Genomic DNA, 18,424 nt, shown 5'->3' on the forward strand with positions numbered 1-18,424 from the left:
CTCGAGGTAGCTCCTACAGGCAAGCCACCTCTCCAGTACTGTTCATCAGGCCCAATTCTGCAAAAGTTTTCACTGATCCGTGTCATCTGATCCCACCCAACAGCCACTCAACTTTCAAACTCCACACTTGCTCTGTGGTGAGGGCTTCAGACAATGCTGAACTCTGCTTTTTAATCTCTGCTACAACCTCACTCTTTAGCGGAGTAAATGTCCCATCAAAAGCATCCTTAACTTACATTTTCATTAATATATAAGTACAAGGGATACAACAAATCTCGTTTTCTCTCATTTTTTCACTTATTCTATTTTCTCAACTATTTATTTACTCACTTATCAAACATTTAAATATAATTGTGCCAGTCATCTGAATGTTCATGTTCCTAAAAAGACAATTTTGTGACTCTGGAAAACATCACTTAAGCTTCACGACAAGCATAAAACAAGTACAGTATCTTCTGTATGTCAAATGTTAAAAACATGTGTGCAGATAGACCAGCCAAGGCATCTGTGGAGAGAACCCCTGAAGAATCTTAGGTAGACCAGTGCAGGGATCTGTGGGGTGACCAATAACTGCAGTTGGTCCCAGAGGGACCTGAGCAAAGGTGTGGAAGTGAGTCCTGCACAGTGAGAGGGGAATCACACTGCACAGGCAAAGAAAGCAGGTGGGCAGATGGGAGAAAGAAAATTCAGAACCAAAAACAAAGAGAAAGTTGCAATACTCAAGTAACGTTTTTCATGATAATTTAACGTTGCAATGCATAATTGGCTAAAACTAGAAATAAAATTGCTTTTAAAACTGTTTTCATTTTAGATAGGAAGACCCCTTATACACATGTTGGGAAGGTCAAATTATGAGTAGTACGGGAGCAGTTTCATGGAAACTAAGAACAATATATCCATGAGAGAAAAAATTTTAAACAGGTGCTTTTGAGAAAAGGCTTTAAGAAGACTCCAGTGCCTGCCTCTGTGGCGTCCACTGCGCTGTGTGCGGAGAGTGGTGGGCTGCTGACCCGCACAGTTTCCTGGCCACTCATTGTAACATCTACAGCTTTGCTCCACACAGCTCCCTGGAATCAATCGATCAGGCCCTGTCTGTCTCTCTACCCCAGGCCCCAGTCCAGTAAAAGTGCCAGGACATAGAGCTCACACCTGGGGACCTGTGCATCTGAGGACTCCCTTGCAGGCCACCTTTCCTTGTGCATCTCCGAGGTGTGGCCTCAACCTGAGCTCCTAGGGCAGGGGCTGCAATGGGAGTCTTGGCTTTGGGGGCTTCAGTTACTCAGTCAACTGTTTTCCTTCCATTTCCACCAGTGCTAAATAAAATAATATTAACAGTGACTTCATGACATGAAAATCCATCCTATACTGCTGTAGTTTAACAGTATGCTATTATAGCTGCAAGAATTTTAAGCCACTTTAGTTACTACACGATCTTCAATGTCATTTACCTTGGCCTTTTTCAGAAATAAATGGTTTGACTTGCTGTTGTGGCTTAAGTCTATATGTCCCCCAAAGCCTCACGTGCTCAGAGGTAGGGCTTTTGTGTGTGTGGGTGATATCAGGTATCGAACTCAGGACCTTGTGCTTGGGAGGCAGGCACGGGTGCCACTGAGCTAAATCCCAGGCCCATGGTGGGACTTTTGGGAGGTGACTGGGTCATGGGTGTGATGCTGGACTAGTCCACTGATGGGTTTGAAGGTGAACGTGATGCTGGGAGAGGAAGCCTAGTAGGAAGAGTGGGTCACTGGGGGCGTGGCCTGGAAAGGTCTATCTCCTTCCTCTTCCCTTGATGGCTTGCTGCTTGCTGCCTGCCACACCATGAGGAAGCTTCCTCTGTGATGCCTCTCTGCCATGCTGCCCTGCCTTGGGGCCAGCTGAGTATGGACTGAAGCCTGTACAAACTGAGCCAAAATAAACCTCTCCTTCTCTAAGTTGTGGGTGTAGGGTTTTGTGTCCTAGCGATGAGAAAGTAACTAAGACTCTGGCTCAGAATTACATACTTCTACTTGATTGGAATTTAAATGTCTATATTAACAGATTTTGTAGACATTGAGTATTTCTTTCCCCTTAGGTATATATATTCATAAAGTTTTAAATTTTTATTAGTGTATACATGTTTTCAGTGCATAACAAAAACATCCATCAAGGAGAACTGGAACATATACAGAACACAACTTGACCTTTCTACTTCTCTTTCCCTTACCTACCTTCGCATCTTCCGTTCCCTTCCCAACTTCATAAAGTCTATCCTCGTTTTCTATCTTTTACTTTGTTCTTTAAATTATGTATACTTCAGACCCTTATATATGAGAAACCATTTGATACTTAACCTTCTGGGTCTGATTTATTTCATGTAGCATGATGGGCTCAAGGTGCATTAATTTCCTACAGATGATTCAGTTTATCCTTTCTGGCTGAGTAGTACTCTTGGGTAGATACACCATATTTTATCTATCCATTCACCTGTCATTGGACATAACAATGGGCCACTTGCAAGTCTGAGTATTATAAGTTGTGCTGCTATAAACATGCCTGCATCACTGTAATATAGTGGATTTAACTCTTTTTTGTTAGATACCTAGAAATACAGCTAAGTCAAATGGAACTTCCATTTTTAAGTGTTTCAGGAATAGTTGTGCTAGTTTACATTCCCACCAACATGTAAAAGTTACTTTGCCCCATGTCTTCGTTAACATTTTTTGACTTCCTGATAATAGCCATTCTTTCTGGAATAAGGTGCAATCTGTTTTGCTTTGATTTAAGTTTCTCTAATGGCCAAAGATGCTGAGTAGGTTTTTGTGTACCTATTGGCCATTTGTACATGTTTTTGAGCAGTGTCTATTCATATAGTTGCTCATTTTTGATTAGGTCTTTAAATTTAAATACTTGACATCAATGGTAATATTAAATATTATCTTAAGATGTTTTACGTCTGATCTTCATAAAATATGGAAAGAGTGTGTCAACTTCTCTTTTTACTAATCATTTCATTACTCCCTGTTTGTCCCATATCTGCCTTAAAAGTCATGATGTAATCTTATTTGTCTCAAATGCAAGGGTCTGTGTGCCTGCATTGAAACTGATTTATTCTGCAAAGTCAAATGGCCTTCCACAACTTTTGTTATATTTTATTCTGCCTTAATTTTAATTTGTCTGCTCTTTGTGTGTAATATTTGCTTTTATTGTTTTTTGTTTCCTGATATAATCACACTTTTAGCACTTTCAGCCATTTCTTTATGTGTTCCTTATAAAATAAATATAATAAAATATTCTTTTAATTTTAATCAGAATAATTCTAAGTGAATTTAATCCATTCACATTTTTATATGTGGCTTTTTACCATATAATTCATTATTTTTGAAATCTCTTGGTTCATTCCAGTTTTCACTTATTTTTCCGTACGTCCTTTTCTGGTTTTCCTATACAATCTTTGATTTAAGGATCTACTGTTGTATTTTTCTATCCTGTAAAATCATGTCACTATTAATCTTTTCCTTTAAAATATAAACTTTTCAGAATCACCTTCAAATTTGTAGTTTGTCTTAAGACTCATTCTACAAGTTTATTTTCAACTTGCAGTGTGAGATGAATCCTAGACCTAACTTCTCTGTAGAGAAAAATCTCAAACAGTCTTGCTGATGTATACTGCAGGCACACATATTTATGGGGACAGGCCAAAAACATCATCATAAAGTGATTAGTTGTTTTTCTTTTTCAGTGCCAGAGATCAAACTCAGGATCTTTTGCCCGCAAGGCAAGCACAGTGCCACTGAGCTAAATCCCCTGCCCTAAAGTGATCAGTTCTAAAGAATCCTCTCCTGAATGAGTTATTTTCAAAATATCACACTCTTGTCTCTTTTAGGTCTTTACTCACTGTTATATCACTTTGCAGATTAGACTCTGTTGAGTACAGTAAAATTCAAAGAATACATTAGTAAAAATTTTAAATCCATAATGTTGGCTGCTAAGTATCTAAAGGATGAGAAGCAAATTCTCTTGGATTTTTGTAATTGGTTGGTCAACACTGGCTGAAGAGTGTGGTCCACTCTTAGGATGTAAACGTGAAGGCTGAGATGGCCTGCAAGCTCGAGAGTGCTCTACACACATAGGCTAAGTTAGCTCTGGTGTTGAGTAATATTTCAAATATGTGACACAAGGTTTGCATTATAGACAAAAAGATCAGCTACAAAATTAAATTACATGTGATTATTAAAGAAAGATCAGTTTCTTGCTTACATTGAACAAAATCAGTTTTTCATGTGATTATGATTACATATACATCAAGGTATATATATTATATATAGTGATTTCTACCTTCTCATTGACATAAGAGGTAAATGATTAATAAAGATTGCATTACAAACATTGATGTCCGTTTCCTAACCATGAGCAACACAACTTTTATATGTTTTTTTTATGTGAAAGCACTAAGAATAGTTGAAAGCTAGCATAATTGCCAATCATAGTCTGTCTTGGCTAAAATAAAACACAGAGGAAATGACTGAGCTCCATGTATCTTAGTGACACATGCTGGTCCCTTCTCTGCCTCACGGCGCTCCCTGCACCCCGGCCTGGGGAGGCTGCTCAGGATTTTCCGCTGTCACATTGGGTGGCAGTCATTGGAACATCTTCATTTTTACCCTGGCTCTTGTGGGCTCCAGCCTTTGTGCCTATGTGCTTCTTCCTGAATGATCTCTTGGTGCAATGCTGACCACAACTAGTGTGCTTCCCACCATGCTAACATGGTTCCTGCTGGGAAGGAAAAGCATGGCATTGGGTGGTGCTTTGCCCAGTCATATGCTTTCTTTCTGGAGGCACTGAGCTTGCTCTTCCAGTTGTCCTCTCTGTGACTGCTGGGTGGGCCCTCGCAGCCCCTGCAGTGCACTGTGGCCCTGATCAGGCTCTCTGTGTCTTTCCTGGGTGCTTTCTCCTCATCATCACCCCAGTTGTTCTTACTAGGACTGCCACAGTGTGGCTTCAATGTGACTGATCGCCATTACTGTGATGGGTCCCCTCCTCCTTGTCCTGTGCCCCTGAGCCTCTGCTCTTCCTCAGCTCTGGGTCCTGCTCCTCGGCTCCCTATCACTCATGTGGTCCCTTGTGGTGGCTTCATCTGTAATGTCAGAATGTTCCCTTGGGCTAAGGTGAAGGCAAAGCCTTTGCTGCCTGCACCTCTCACTTCACTGTGGTCCCTGCGGGCTCAGGGATCCCCTTTGTCTACATCCACCCTCTCAGAAAAGCATGGTGATCTTTACCAGACACCTCCCTCCATCCTCTCCAGAGCCAGGGCTTCCCTCCTGCGTTCCTTCATTTTCAGTCCATGGGATGAAATCATGAAAGATGCACTGAAGGATGCCTCACCTCGATCTAGACCCCGACACTCTCAAAGAGATGAGGCCCAAGTGACAGGAACTCTGAGATGCATCCTACACCTGAGCATCTCAGCTTTGCAGGAGATGAAGGGAGTGACTGGTGCTGCAGGAAGCGAGCATCCACAATGCGGCTCACAGTATTCACATTCATATCTCTGCTGTGGGGGCCACTCTGCTCTTCCATGGTCACCACCCATGAGTGAACACGTGCATGAAAACACCATGCATGGCACATCAATTGTCTATTATATGCTCGATTAAAAACCAAAGTTAAAAAGTGGAAAACTCCATTTAAATCATTATCAGTCTCTGGTAGTTACATGGAATTTTGTAATCTTGCTTTTATATGACAGTTAATGAGATCCTAGTGCTAAAAATCTCAAATACAGTTATCATTATTAAACAGAGCATATTTCCAGTTATCCCTTGTTCTCACTGTGTGTGATGATTGTTCTCTTTTCAAGTCCTTCTCCTCTTCCTTGTAGTCCACACCTCTTTTTTGCCATCTTTATCCCATGGGTCTGACCTGCTCAGAGTTCAGAGACTCTGGTCTTTGTTCAATGAGTCCACTACACAGCAGCTCTGGGGCAGACATAAAAGCTACCCAGATATTCAAAGTGAGCTAATCTCGCTACCATGTAGGTACCTACAGCAAAGACTGACAGAGTCAGGAGGCAGCAGATTCCCCTGGGCAGCTGCACCAGCCTGCCAGTAAGACACGATATGGTTTTCTCACAACTGGGGCTATGGCTGTCACCATTAGCCAATGTGCTGAAATTCCATACCTACATATGTGCCTCAGCTGCCTTATCTTTAGCAGAGAGGGTACTTTCATCCGTGGAAGCATGGTGGTGGATGCACACCCTGGAATTCCCTGGTGCTGGCAGAGCATTTGGTCTTGGCCAGTGGGACAGAGGAAGGGATGCCTGCTGAGACCTGTGGTGGGGGTGCAGGGGCAGGGCCTGCAGGTGGTGAAGATCAGACAAAGGCCTCATGGAGCTTTAGGAGGGTCAATAAGAAAACTCAATACAAGCAGTTTTTGCCCTCACAGGTAGACCCTGCATTTAGGGTAGTTAGAAAGGCAAGGGAGGGAAAGGATGGCCAGACTTGGGGAGGCCCAGGCACCACAATTACCAGGAGAGCCAGCTCCCCTCACCCACCTGACCAATGCAAGGGCGATAAGAGACAGCCACCTAGGACTTGTATTTAATATGTAAGACACACATGCTTACACATGCATACACAGCTACACATATACACTTTAACACCAGTATAATATTACACAGATCCACACATATACATATGTTTCCTCTACTTCATCACTAAGTACACTTCCTTCCTTATTCATTATAAAGGGACAGAAGAAAATCAAATATCCAGAAGGCCTAGGATAGGCTCAAAGACAGCCGGGGCCACAGCTCAGACAGTGCCCAGCACCCACCCCGGGGGAGGGGAAGACACTGGTCCCCAGTAAAGGGAGCCAGCATAAGGGCTCCTGGGCTTTCAGCCCTGAAGCCCCCACCACCTCACAGTAGCTGTCTATCCTCTTTCTTTTCCATCTTCCCCCCAAGTAAACTGTCTTTTGTTATACTAAACTGCCTTTTCTCAGCTCTTTACTGGTACCAGGTTCAGAATCAGGAGCTGCATTTTCAGCAGAGCAGCGGTTGGCGTGATGGGACGTGGTGAGCTGTCCACTCCTGGTTGTGACACTCGGATGATGAACAGGATGCAGGAGGTTCCACCTCAGAGGCCAGCATGTGGGGGTGTCCCCAAGCCAGACCTAATAAGTCCACATGCAAATCAGGGTGCGGGTGGCTCCTGTCACATCATAGTTACTGTCCATAGTCAGAGACAAGAAACAGCCCTGGTTGACTGGGTGCTGGCTGCAGGGAACCAATGGGTATTAGACAGTGTAGGGCAGCAGGGAGATCAGACCCAGGGACAGCAGAGTAGCTATGCAGCATATACTGGCATAGTGTTTATGTTGAAGTTATGTTCATGGAAAGACTCAGGGGCTCAGAAAAACTAAGACAGAAGACTACAAGGCTTTGTTTCCTGGGAAGATGAAATTTCACTGATGCACTCTGGAAGTCACCCCACCTGAGAGGAGAACTGGCTACCAGTGATCAGAGGGTGAGTGGCCAGGAACCCTCCTCTGGGTCCACTGTGGGCTCTGAACTGGTAACCTGAGCTCAGCTACCTTATGGAGGAGGCTGGGGTGCAGGGTGCGAGGGATATAAGAACTGGTGACTCAGGTTATCTGCCAGGAAGTCACAGAATTTCCAAGAATGGGACTGTTGCAGCAGTTTTTCAGGCGTTTTGTTAGCTTTTAGTCATCAGAGCCAGCACAAAGCACACGGGTACTGGCTATGGTGGTCACCCAGGCTGTAGGAGCCCTCAAGATTCGGTGGATACCCTCAGGGCAGGGGCTGTTAGGTTTCCTCCTTGTTGGAAAGATAAGATAGTGACAGATGCCAAAGAGAGAAGCGATGCATCTAAGGAGCAAAACCCGGCACCAGGGATGACCCAGTGCCCACACAGACCAGATGGGGCAGAGCGGAGCAAGGGGCATTGCTGCCAAGTGGTATCAGGGTCAGGCAGAGCGATATCCACACTGCACACAGTGGGGGGCACAGAAAGAGTTCACAGTGCCAGCTGGTCCTCCTGTAGAAGGAGTGTCCTCCTGCGGCCTGGGGACTGTAACTGCTTCGGCAGTGCCACCACACGGTAGCAGGGGGCAAACGTGTGCACAGATTCCCACTCTGCACATTTACAGGTCATTCCCAAATGCTACACACAGAGTGTCCTGTGTGGATAGGTATCTGCTCTGTCCACAGCAGGAACTGCCCAGATCTGCACTAATGACAGCTTGTCCCTGGCTTGGAATACTTGTTGTTCAATTGGAGAGCATTTATTCTGAAATATATAGTTGGATTTATTGTAGAAGTTAAGGTATAAAGTATAGCATAGAACTTTATTTTAGGTACTGAAAAAATTATTAATTAGTGAATAGCTAAATTACTTCTTCTTATATGTGATTCCGATTTGTTAATAGTTAGTGGACATAAACCACTGTTTTGATCTAATTTTCTGAAATGAGTTTTCCCAATGCACTAATCTTCATAAAGCCAGATCAGAAGACTTTTTACATTAGAGTAGTATATAATGACTTTTACCTTTATTTTATGTCAATAACGTAAGTGAATTCCCCTAGGATTTTACAAATTTTAAATAAAGAAAATTTGTGTATAAAAGGTATGATGTCATTTGCACATTACTTTTAATTTTTTATAAACTTCTAAATTGAGATGTTTATCTCAGAGAAGTAGTGGAGTTAACATGTCCACCCATAAATAAGAAGTTTTGAATTACATTAATGAGCTGCCTGCCACCAGAAGTGGAGCAATGATTAATTTGTTATTTCTTACATAAAGTTAACCGGTTCCCTTTGGGATCTAACTAAAACTTTGCCTCTGTTAACAGATTCCACTCATTTGTGGATGTCTCCACCATGGGTTTATAATGCCTGCAAAATGACTTTTGTTTATTATGCCCCCTTTTCAGTTGTTAAATGTAATATAAATTGGAGCTTATAGGGCCGGGGATTTAGCCCAGTGGTTTCGCCGCCTGCTGCGCAAGCGCAAGGACCCGAGTTCAATCCCCAGTCCCCAAAACAAACAAACAAATAAATTGGAGCTTGTAAGGAGAAGACTTCAGAGACTGTGAAAAATGTCTACACTGAGACTAACAATGTGAAATCAGGCCCAAGAGTGCTAAGGGTACAGATTAATAGCCGCAGTTCTCCTCTTCTTTTTCTTTTCCTTTTGGTACTGGGAATGAATGAGGGCTTTCTCACACCCAGCCTCTTCAATTTTTTATTTTGGGGAGGGTCTTGCTAAGTTGCCCAAGCTGGGTGTGCACTTGCCATCCTCCTGCCTCGGCCTCCCTCTCTGCATGCTGAGATTACAGGTCTGTGCCAGCAAGGCAGGCTCTCCCATGCCCTTCAACCTAATTTCTGTGGATCAAAGAAGATCCTGGAATAAAACAATTCTGGGCAGTGTTAAATAGGATGAGCTCTAGAGGCTGAAAAAGGCTGTGTTCTCCTGCCATCACCGTTCTAGGTGAGGATTTGAAACTTGTCTCCTCTTAAGGAAAACTAATGTATGGCCTGGCCTTCTGACTGTGGGGTTCAGGTCTTCTGACAGAGGACGGCAAGTGTGCTGCTCATCACCCTGAGCTCGCATCTTCCCACCTGGAGCAGAGCTCTTCCTGTGGGGATCTCAGGCCCTCTCTCTCTGTCTCTGTCTGTCTGTCTGTCTCTCTCTTGCCAAGTGGTTCTCTTTTTCTGTCTCTCTCCCCACCATCCACCACCTAGAAACCATAGAATCAAGGAAGTGACACACAAAAAACGAGGAATTTATCCAAGACAAAGGAATAAGCCTAGAAATATGAGTTAGCAGAGAAGAAGAGGTGTTGGGTACAGGAAGACTGAATCCATATTAACACAAGGCCCCAGGCCTGATTTATGTACCTCGGTAACTAAAGTATTCTCAGAAACAGGGCTAGGGACCTGGCTGAGCTGCAGGACCTTGCCTTTTTGCATGATGTCCTGGACTCAGTCCACAGCACCAAAAAAGAGAAAGAACACCTCTCGGCAGCACTGTTCCATTTTTTCTGAGTGTATTCCTGTGCTAACTGTGTGTGTTGCAGAAGATATTGCAGAGTTTATGCAGCCATTTCAGCACACACTGGAGAATTTAATTTTCATTTTCTTAAATATTAGCTTAAAATTTCATAAAGTAATTCACTCTCTGCTTAAAATGATCAAAAAGCTGGTTTGAAGTGAATTCATTATATTCTATAAATCATAAATAGAAATCTGAAAACTCAGTTGTTGCGAGGTTGAACTACAGTATATTTACTACTACTGAAGTAGTTAACATATTCCAAATAATTTAGTTAGCAATGTTGTTCAACTTTATAAGATATAAACTTATTTTCCTTAGGGATCAGGAATACAGACTTCATCCGTTCAATATAGTCTGTGTAAATTTATGTTTTTAATGGTGTTGGAAAATACATTATTTTCAACTTTGTATTTTCTGCTATGCGTGTTATGTAAAAAACTCTGTTTCACTAAGTCTATTGCTTGTTTTATGAAATGGGTAAAATAGTCAATATGGAAAACCTTGCAGACTGCTTTGTAGTATATATGATAAAATGGGAAGAAGAGGGTGAAATCTTCACTGTGGAAGATCTTTTGTATTTAATTAAAGTAGGTGATCATATGATCAAAATGTGAGTTGGGATTACTCGGAATGTAGAAGATCTCACACATGAACATTACTGTCATCTAAAACACGTCCAGCTTCAGCACTCAAGGTGCTATTGATGGATGCCTCTGACTCCTGGTCAGCCATGAGCCTCGGTCTCTGCCTGGCCCAGGCACAGACCTGGCCAAGATGCAGCCTGAAAACTGCCATGATGCCTCCGAGCTGGTCCTCCTGGGCTTCTCCAACCACCCCCACCGAGGGGCCCCTCTTTCTGTTTTCCATGATCTACCTGACAGCTGGGCTGGGAATGCCATGGTCATCACTGTGGTGGCCCTGGACTCCTCTCTGCAGACACCCATTACTTCCTCCTCTGGCATCTGGCTTTCCTTACCGTGTTCTTCAGCATGGCTGTGGTTCCCAAGATGCTCTTCAACCTTCTAGCCAGCAGGAAGGTCACATAGTCCCCCTTCAGCCTCACGCAGATGCACATCACCCTGTCCCTGGAGGCCACCAAGTGCTTCCTGCTGATGGCTGTGGACCGCTGCACGGCTATCTGCTACCTGCTGAGATACCTGCTCATCATGAGCCAGTCCATGTCTGTGATGCTGGCTTTGGGGGCCTGGGCTGTAGACCTCTTTGCCTCAGTGGTGCCTCTGTACTTCACAATCCTCCCACTGTGCTGTGCCCCCCTGTTGTTGACTACATCTTCTGTGAGCTGCCCATCCTGCTGCACATGTTCTGTGGGGATACAGCCCTTCAGGGGACCATGATGGTCATAGGCGGGCAGGGACCATGCTGTGCCCCTTCGTCCTGAGCATCCTCTCCTACCTGGGCATCCTGGGACCGGTGATGAGCATGGACTCCACAGAGGGCAGGAATAAAGCCTTCTTGATGTGCAGCTCACACCTGGCAGTGTTGATAGATGATTACGGAGCAGGACTGATTCGGTACCTGAGGCCCAAGTCCCTGTACTTGGCAGAGGGGGACAAGCTGATCTCCGTTTTTCACACAGTCATCAACCCCATGATGAACCTTTTCATCTACACCCTGAGGAACAGTGAGGTGAAGGGGGTCATGGCAAGCATTATGGGGAGGCTGAAAAAAGTATGAATCTCAGACTGGGACCCTTAGAAGGTAAAGATGAAGATCATGTTTCTAATGTGTTCACACTGGAGCTTGCTGAGACCAAACTTCTTCAGCAGACACTGCAGTTAGGCTGACAAGGTTTCTATAAATCTCTACAAAAGTTCCCATTTCGGATTTCTACTGTGGAGGAGTAAACACCAATAGACGTTCACATAACAAATGTTAAAACCTTGCTGTATCCACTCAGACACTGGGAGTGGGATGCGGTGACCCAGGCCACAGACTGGTCATTCTCTGCATCGCAACCTTTACCATATAATGTGTCCAATTTCCTGTTCATTTACAAACCATTCACCCCAAACTGTGATAAAGCCTGCATTCTTATTCCACCATGTTGGGGAGAGCAGTCTGAAGGTGAGCTAGCTTTTTCCAGGTATAAAGGAAATGTAATGAAAATGATGGGATAATACGGTGTTTGATATTATAAGCAGAAAATATATTTAAAGTACTACTGAAAAATTTTTAACAGGACAGCTTTTTGGTCTAATTTTAGTTTTACATTTTATTCATCTAGAGTTTTGCTGGTTTTGAATAATTTTAGGAAAACGATATCCTCCTCTTAAATTTAAAGTTGAAATTCTCAATTGATTTAATTTTAGATTGCACCATATGGAAGATGGCTGACATGAATAAATAATAACAGTAATTGCATTGATTTATGTTTTTGCCCATGTAATTATATTGACTGCAGTATATTAAGTGAGGTGTTATTTCAAATCACCATATACTGTACACCATATGCTGGAGGATGTTTGCAGATTTATCAAACAACTTCTCTGTGCATGTTTCCCATTTAACAGGATGTGTGCATGTGTGTGTGTGTGCACCTGTGTGTTGTCATAGAGATGAGCACACATGAACATCTAAAACATATTAACGTGCTAAAACACTAGATATTCTGATGCTATCACTTGCCATCTGCTACAAGTGAGAACAACTTCATACCGGAATTTGCAATTGCTTTAAAAATGTAATGTGTTGCAATTAGTAAATGGACAACTTTTCTACCTTCTTTACTAACCACTGTTGGAAGATGCTGTCCTCATAGAACTGACTATCCCTTCTTCCAAGGCCAGGTACTTAGGAAACAGTAGAGGTTCTATCTACACAGTTAGAGGTAAGTCCCAAGAATGTAATGGGTTTACTTAACCTGCTACACATCTGTGCCTAGAGCAGAAGTAACAGTCCCTGGCACGTAACTGGACTTTGATGTTTTTGTGAAGATCTTTGCTGCTAAAGACATTTGCAGCTAGCAATTTGCCTTTGTTCCCAAGTCTTCAATTTCATTATAGTTTTATATGAAATATCATTAAAAAGTAGCAAATGTTAATACGGAGTGAGACCATGGTCACCAAAATCATGTATCCGTGTCTCTAGTGCAACTGTGCTAACAGGCACGCCAGTGTTATTCTGTATTCTGAACTGTATGTTTTCATTTGCAATTGCTATCTATGAGTAGCTTTTGTTTAAAGCCACATTATTTCTAAGGCAAACAAGGCATTTCCATCTTACAAATATAATTATACATTGCCATCATATCTTGATTTCATAGTCACTGTTTCAGCTAGCGCATGACCCTGAGGAAATGTTTTCTTGGGAAAAAACACTGGATTAGAGTCAGAAGACCTGAGTAAAATCCTCAGTCAAACCCGATTTTCCAAAAATTAGGACCTATTTTATTCAATGTGAATTTGATGGCTAGATTAGTCTTAAATCATGGCAACTTGATCATTTTCTGGTTTGAATGAGTCTTTCTCATATGATTCACAGTGTGCAAACAAATGAAAAGTAAATACAGCAGTATTTTATGAGATTGCAGTAGGGATTACATAAATCTATAATTAACATGTATGCAACAAAAGGATTGTGTTTGTTTCTGTTGAAAATAACAATGTGCTAGGTGGAAAGATTTTTAAATAGCATCAGATAATGGAATTATGAATTTGTAAACTTGGTTTGGTAGAAAGCCACATTAATCCTGATTAAAATATTGTGTTTTGCTTAGAATCCTTATAGGCCTTCATCTGTTTAATTTTAATTTTATGCTCAGTGTTAGCCATTTCTAAATGAAGAATCCCTGTGAACATACATCCATCTATTCTGTAGTGCTTCCCTTTGCTTGTTACTTTTCTGGCCTCTCATAACAAACACAAAATGTATCCATTTAACTTTCTGGGTCATAGTCTCTCCAAAAGCCTTTGGGAAACCACCTGAACTTTACTAAATTTTACACCTGATCCTGTAGATATCTAATTAATTCATTCTCATTTTTGGTTAGACCAAATATTACACTCACTTCAAAAACAGATTTTGAATTGGCTATTAACATGATGTGGACACAAAAATTTAAAAGAATTTTCCAAGGAAATCTGTTATTGGAAAACATAGGCAAGAAGAAGACAATGAATTGCAATCATAGGAGGATGGTGTGGGCTGAAGTCAATTTCCCTAAAGATTAATTTTGACAGTTTCTGTTCAAGTGATGGCAGTGTAGTGTTCCTAGGAATTCTAATAAGTAGGAAGTGAAGTTTCTTAATTATGGCTCAACACTCTCTCTCACACTTGAAGATGATGCTTAGAGGGTTAAACACAACCGTGGATCTTTAGGAAGAGTTAGCTGGACTACTGGAGATGAGCTGTACAGATAAACATTACATAATACAAATGCAGTCAATATGTACATTAATGGTCAACTAAATTACGATGACACATGCATTCCTAGTCCACTAGTGATTTCACAGGCTGGGGATAGCATTCTGAAGGTTGCTGTCAGCTCTTTCCAGGAGGAAAGTAAAGGAATGACAAATATGGGAGACGTACACTCTGCCATGTTACAAGGTGGAATAATTGCTAATCAAATCGCTAATGAACATGTTTAGCAGAAGAGCCTCCTGTTGTTATTTTTTGTTTTACTTTTATTCATCTAAGTTTTGCCTATTTTGTATAATTTTAGAAAAAACTTATGGTTTCCTTAAATTTGAAATTGAGAGAAATTCTTTCCAAATGCTTTTAGTTTGCAACATATGGGAAAATTGGGTTGGTTGTTGTTAAAATGTGGATCTAACAGTTTAAACAATCTTTCAAACAAATTTGTTATTGGAAAACATAAGCAAGAGTAGAAAAAGGCAACAAACTGCAGTCATGGGAGTACGGTGTGGACTGAAGTCAATTTCTGTAAACATTAAGTGAGAAACTTTCCACTCAAATGATGACAGTGTGGTATTACTATACACCCTAGTAAGTTCACAGTAGGAAAAATGCTTCTTAACTTTGGAACAACACTCCTGCACATGCACACACACTCACACACACACAAATGAAGAAAAGTTTTTAGAGGTTTAAATACACTGCTGGATCTTTAAACAGAGTTAGCTTGACTAGTTGAGAGGCGCTGTTTAGTTACATAAGTTAATTTAATACAACCACATTTTATAAATTAAGTAAATTAATAACCCACAAGTTTGTCCCTTTCTATCTACCAAAATGGGGAGACGTGTGGCTTGTGTGTGTGTGTAAGGCTAATAAACACTTCTTTGTTGTGATTTTTAATCAAGTAAAAATCTGTTGTATGGCTAAATACCAAGAATTGTCAAAATTTGATCTGCATCAGAATTGCATTACAAATTAGAAGTAACCCTCTCAGTCCCACATAGTAGTGTTGTCTACTTAAAAAGTTTTATACCTCTTCTTTCATCATAAATTACTTCATAATTTATATTTCTCAGCTTGAAAAGGTTTTACTTCATAAATAAAAATTACTACATGTGATATGATATTTTGATTTATTAACATATTGCAAAATGATTTGATCAATCTTATTAAAATATCCATCACCTCACATACCATTACTTTTCATATGTGGCAAGAACATTTAAAATCTCCTGAGAGGTGTTTCAGTCTATTATTCACCATAGTAACCACATACATGCAGACTTCCTGCTTTTGAATCCTGTGTTCCTGGCGCTAACCAGTATCTTCCCATCCAACCTGTGGAAACCAGCATCTACTCTTCACTTGTATATATTTAACTGTTTAGAATAGCTCACACAAGTGAAATCACACAGCACCGATTTTTATTTTTGGCTTATTTTAGGTAGTATAATGTTTTACAGGTTCATACATGTTGTTGCAAATAGCAGAATTTTTTAAAAGAATTTTTTAAAGGCTGAATGGTACCACACATTGCAAACACACACAACATACATGTGTATGTGTGCATGTATGTATAGTATGTATCTATGCACACCTCCCATTTTCTCTATCCATTTAGCTTTTAACTGTTTATATAACAATTAAATGATTTAATTAACAAATTAAGTAATATAATTTCATACCACTGGCGTCAATTTTAATGTATTAATTTCCAGCTAATTTATGTATATTAGGAGGGAAAACCCTTCATTTAGAAAGAAAACATTCTACTGTAGCTTCTAGTTCATTACAGTGACAAAGAAATGAAGCATCACTCTATTTCTTAGAAGTGAGGAGTGCAGATGGAGTAAAAGCCACGGGTGTCTATACGACATTCCATACAGCTGCATTGCAATTCCTGCCGCTATTCTGCAGTTCCACCAGCTAAGCTGAGAGCCAAAGAGTCAGTCTCCTTCACTGAGCTGTGTGAGTAGCTTGGGCCCTGATGTCTCCACTCAGCCTGCGGAGCTCAATGCCCGGAACAGGAAAGGGAGGCTGATTCTGACCTCAGCCTCATTCCACGCACGGTGTCCACTGACTTTAAAATCACGTGTCACTCTTTAGAATAAAGTCATAACACTGTAGTTTTTAATATACAGTTAATAGAAATATAAAATCAATATGAATTTACACATTATTCATGGAGTGAAATTGAGTTTTTTTGAGAGGATAACCCTACTACTTGTGAATAAATTATCTACACTTCTATTAATTTTTTGAAAAAGTAAATATATTTTAACATAAAATCCTCCTTTATGTGGAAAGGATGTCATTTTCTCTTTCAATAGTTTCCTTAAACTGCAAAGAAAACTGTCTGGTAGAAATGAGTCCAAAGTTCAGTTATCTGAAGCCACAGGCTGCTGTTCAACTCCTTGGTTTTGTGCCCATTTAAGCCTTTGTTTGAAGCCCTCCAGTGCTTTTTCATTTTTAAGCCATAGCTCTTACAAGTGGACTGTTGAAAGTCGACCAAGGCACTGAGCACGGGGCCACCCGCTGCCTGGCACGGGGGTTCTCCTGGGTGAGAGTCCTAGGCTAGGGTGGGAAGGGCCCAGGAGTCTGAGGAGCCCCGAACACAGCTGCTTCTCTGCTCTCCCGGGAAATGCCTTCACTGACTTAGTGTCCTAATCACTCTTTTCTGCAGAAACCTAAGCCACCAAGTGACTCTGTCTCTGTTCAAAGTCCTGTACACCACATGAAAAGTGGTAAAGTCCTGTACACCACATGTGTAAGTTCAGGTCTTAGGTGTCAACGCCCAGTCGGGTGTCACACAGATTGTAGCTAGGTATCATTTGATTACATTATCTCCATTATCTTTAGCTGTAATTACCTAGGACAAAATTCTGTATGGAAGACTCTCCCAAGAAGCTGCAGAGGCGCAGGAAAAATAATTACCTGAGGTACCAAAAATAGAGCATGTTTCACCATGAAGTACGTTAAGATCAAATACTTCACCCCTGTGCAATGACATTTGTTTTGGTTTCGATTTCAAATTTTCCGAACTTCCCCCGTGTCAGAAAGTGCTGCATCGCAGGGTGCTGTGCTCTCGGGGACTGATCCACGGGAAATTCTGTGCTGAATGTGGTGCCAGGAAGGGGTCTGCTTAGAGGGGGTCCCGGGGTCACCTGTGACCCGGAAGTGCATCTCCCTCCCGTTTGGTTCACTCCTTCTTGCTCTGCTTCCTGGCTCAGGCTGTGAGCAGAGTTCTTCTGCACAGGACCTTCCTCCCACCTGCTCTTCCTAAGTGGACTGAAACTGAAAAAAAAAAATCTCTCCTCCTTCAAGTGTGGGTGTCACTGTTCTGTCCCTGAGATAGGAAAGTGTCCAATTCAACATTAAACAAGACCTAATCTTGATACTGTGGCTGGTATAAATACTACTATTATGTGAAATAAACCGGTATTACCTGTGTCTGATACAAAGTACTTCATAGCATGCATGCTGCACTTCCTAGAGCAAGAGGGATGGTGAGATGTCACATGACTCGGGACACGCTGGTCTGTATTCACGGAGTTTTGACCAGACACACTTTCTCCAATGTGGCAAGTCTTAAACACATACAGATTTGCCCATTTTTCTCCCATTTCTTCCTGGCCATAAATTGATACGAATGCACCTCAGTTTTTCAGAGTTTTTACCCAGTGGTTTTGCAGAGGAGAGTTGGAGGTGCCCTGTGGTGTCTGGATGCCTGTCTGCCACTTTGTGACCTGGAGCCTGTCATTCCCAGATAATGAGGAGGCAGGGACCTTGGGCTGTGGTTCGGCAGGAGGGGACAAAGCTGTCTTCTCTTGTAGATCCCACTTCTTCCATGCCTTCTCCCATGAGAGTGAAACACTCTCATCCTCTCCACACTGATCATGGCTGTTGGTGAAGTCTCTCTGCTCTCTCCCTCCTTATTGCACTTTGTACTTTCAACCTCGTCATCTTTACTGTGAGGAAAGGGGA

The 18,424-nt window shown here is 41.8% G+C and overlaps 1 pseudogene; it reads left to right on the top strand.

Annotated features, from left to right (window-relative positions):
- The first annotated feature begins 10,834 nt into the window (after positions 1 to 10,834).
- LOC101704818 (olfactory receptor 10A7-like) lies at positions 10,835 to 11,755 on the top strand (annotated as a pseudogene).
- The last annotated feature ends 6,669 nt before the right edge of the window (positions 11,756 to 18,424 follow it).

This window comes from Heterocephalus glaber, unplaced genomic scaffold, assembly GCF_053883595.1.
Source record: "Heterocephalus glaber isolate CG9 unplaced genomic scaffold, H.glaber_assembly_v1.0 deba00001673, whole genome shotgun sequence".
Lineage (NCBI taxonomy): Eukaryota > Metazoa > Chordata > Mammalia > Rodentia > Bathyergidae > Heterocephalus > Heterocephalus glaber.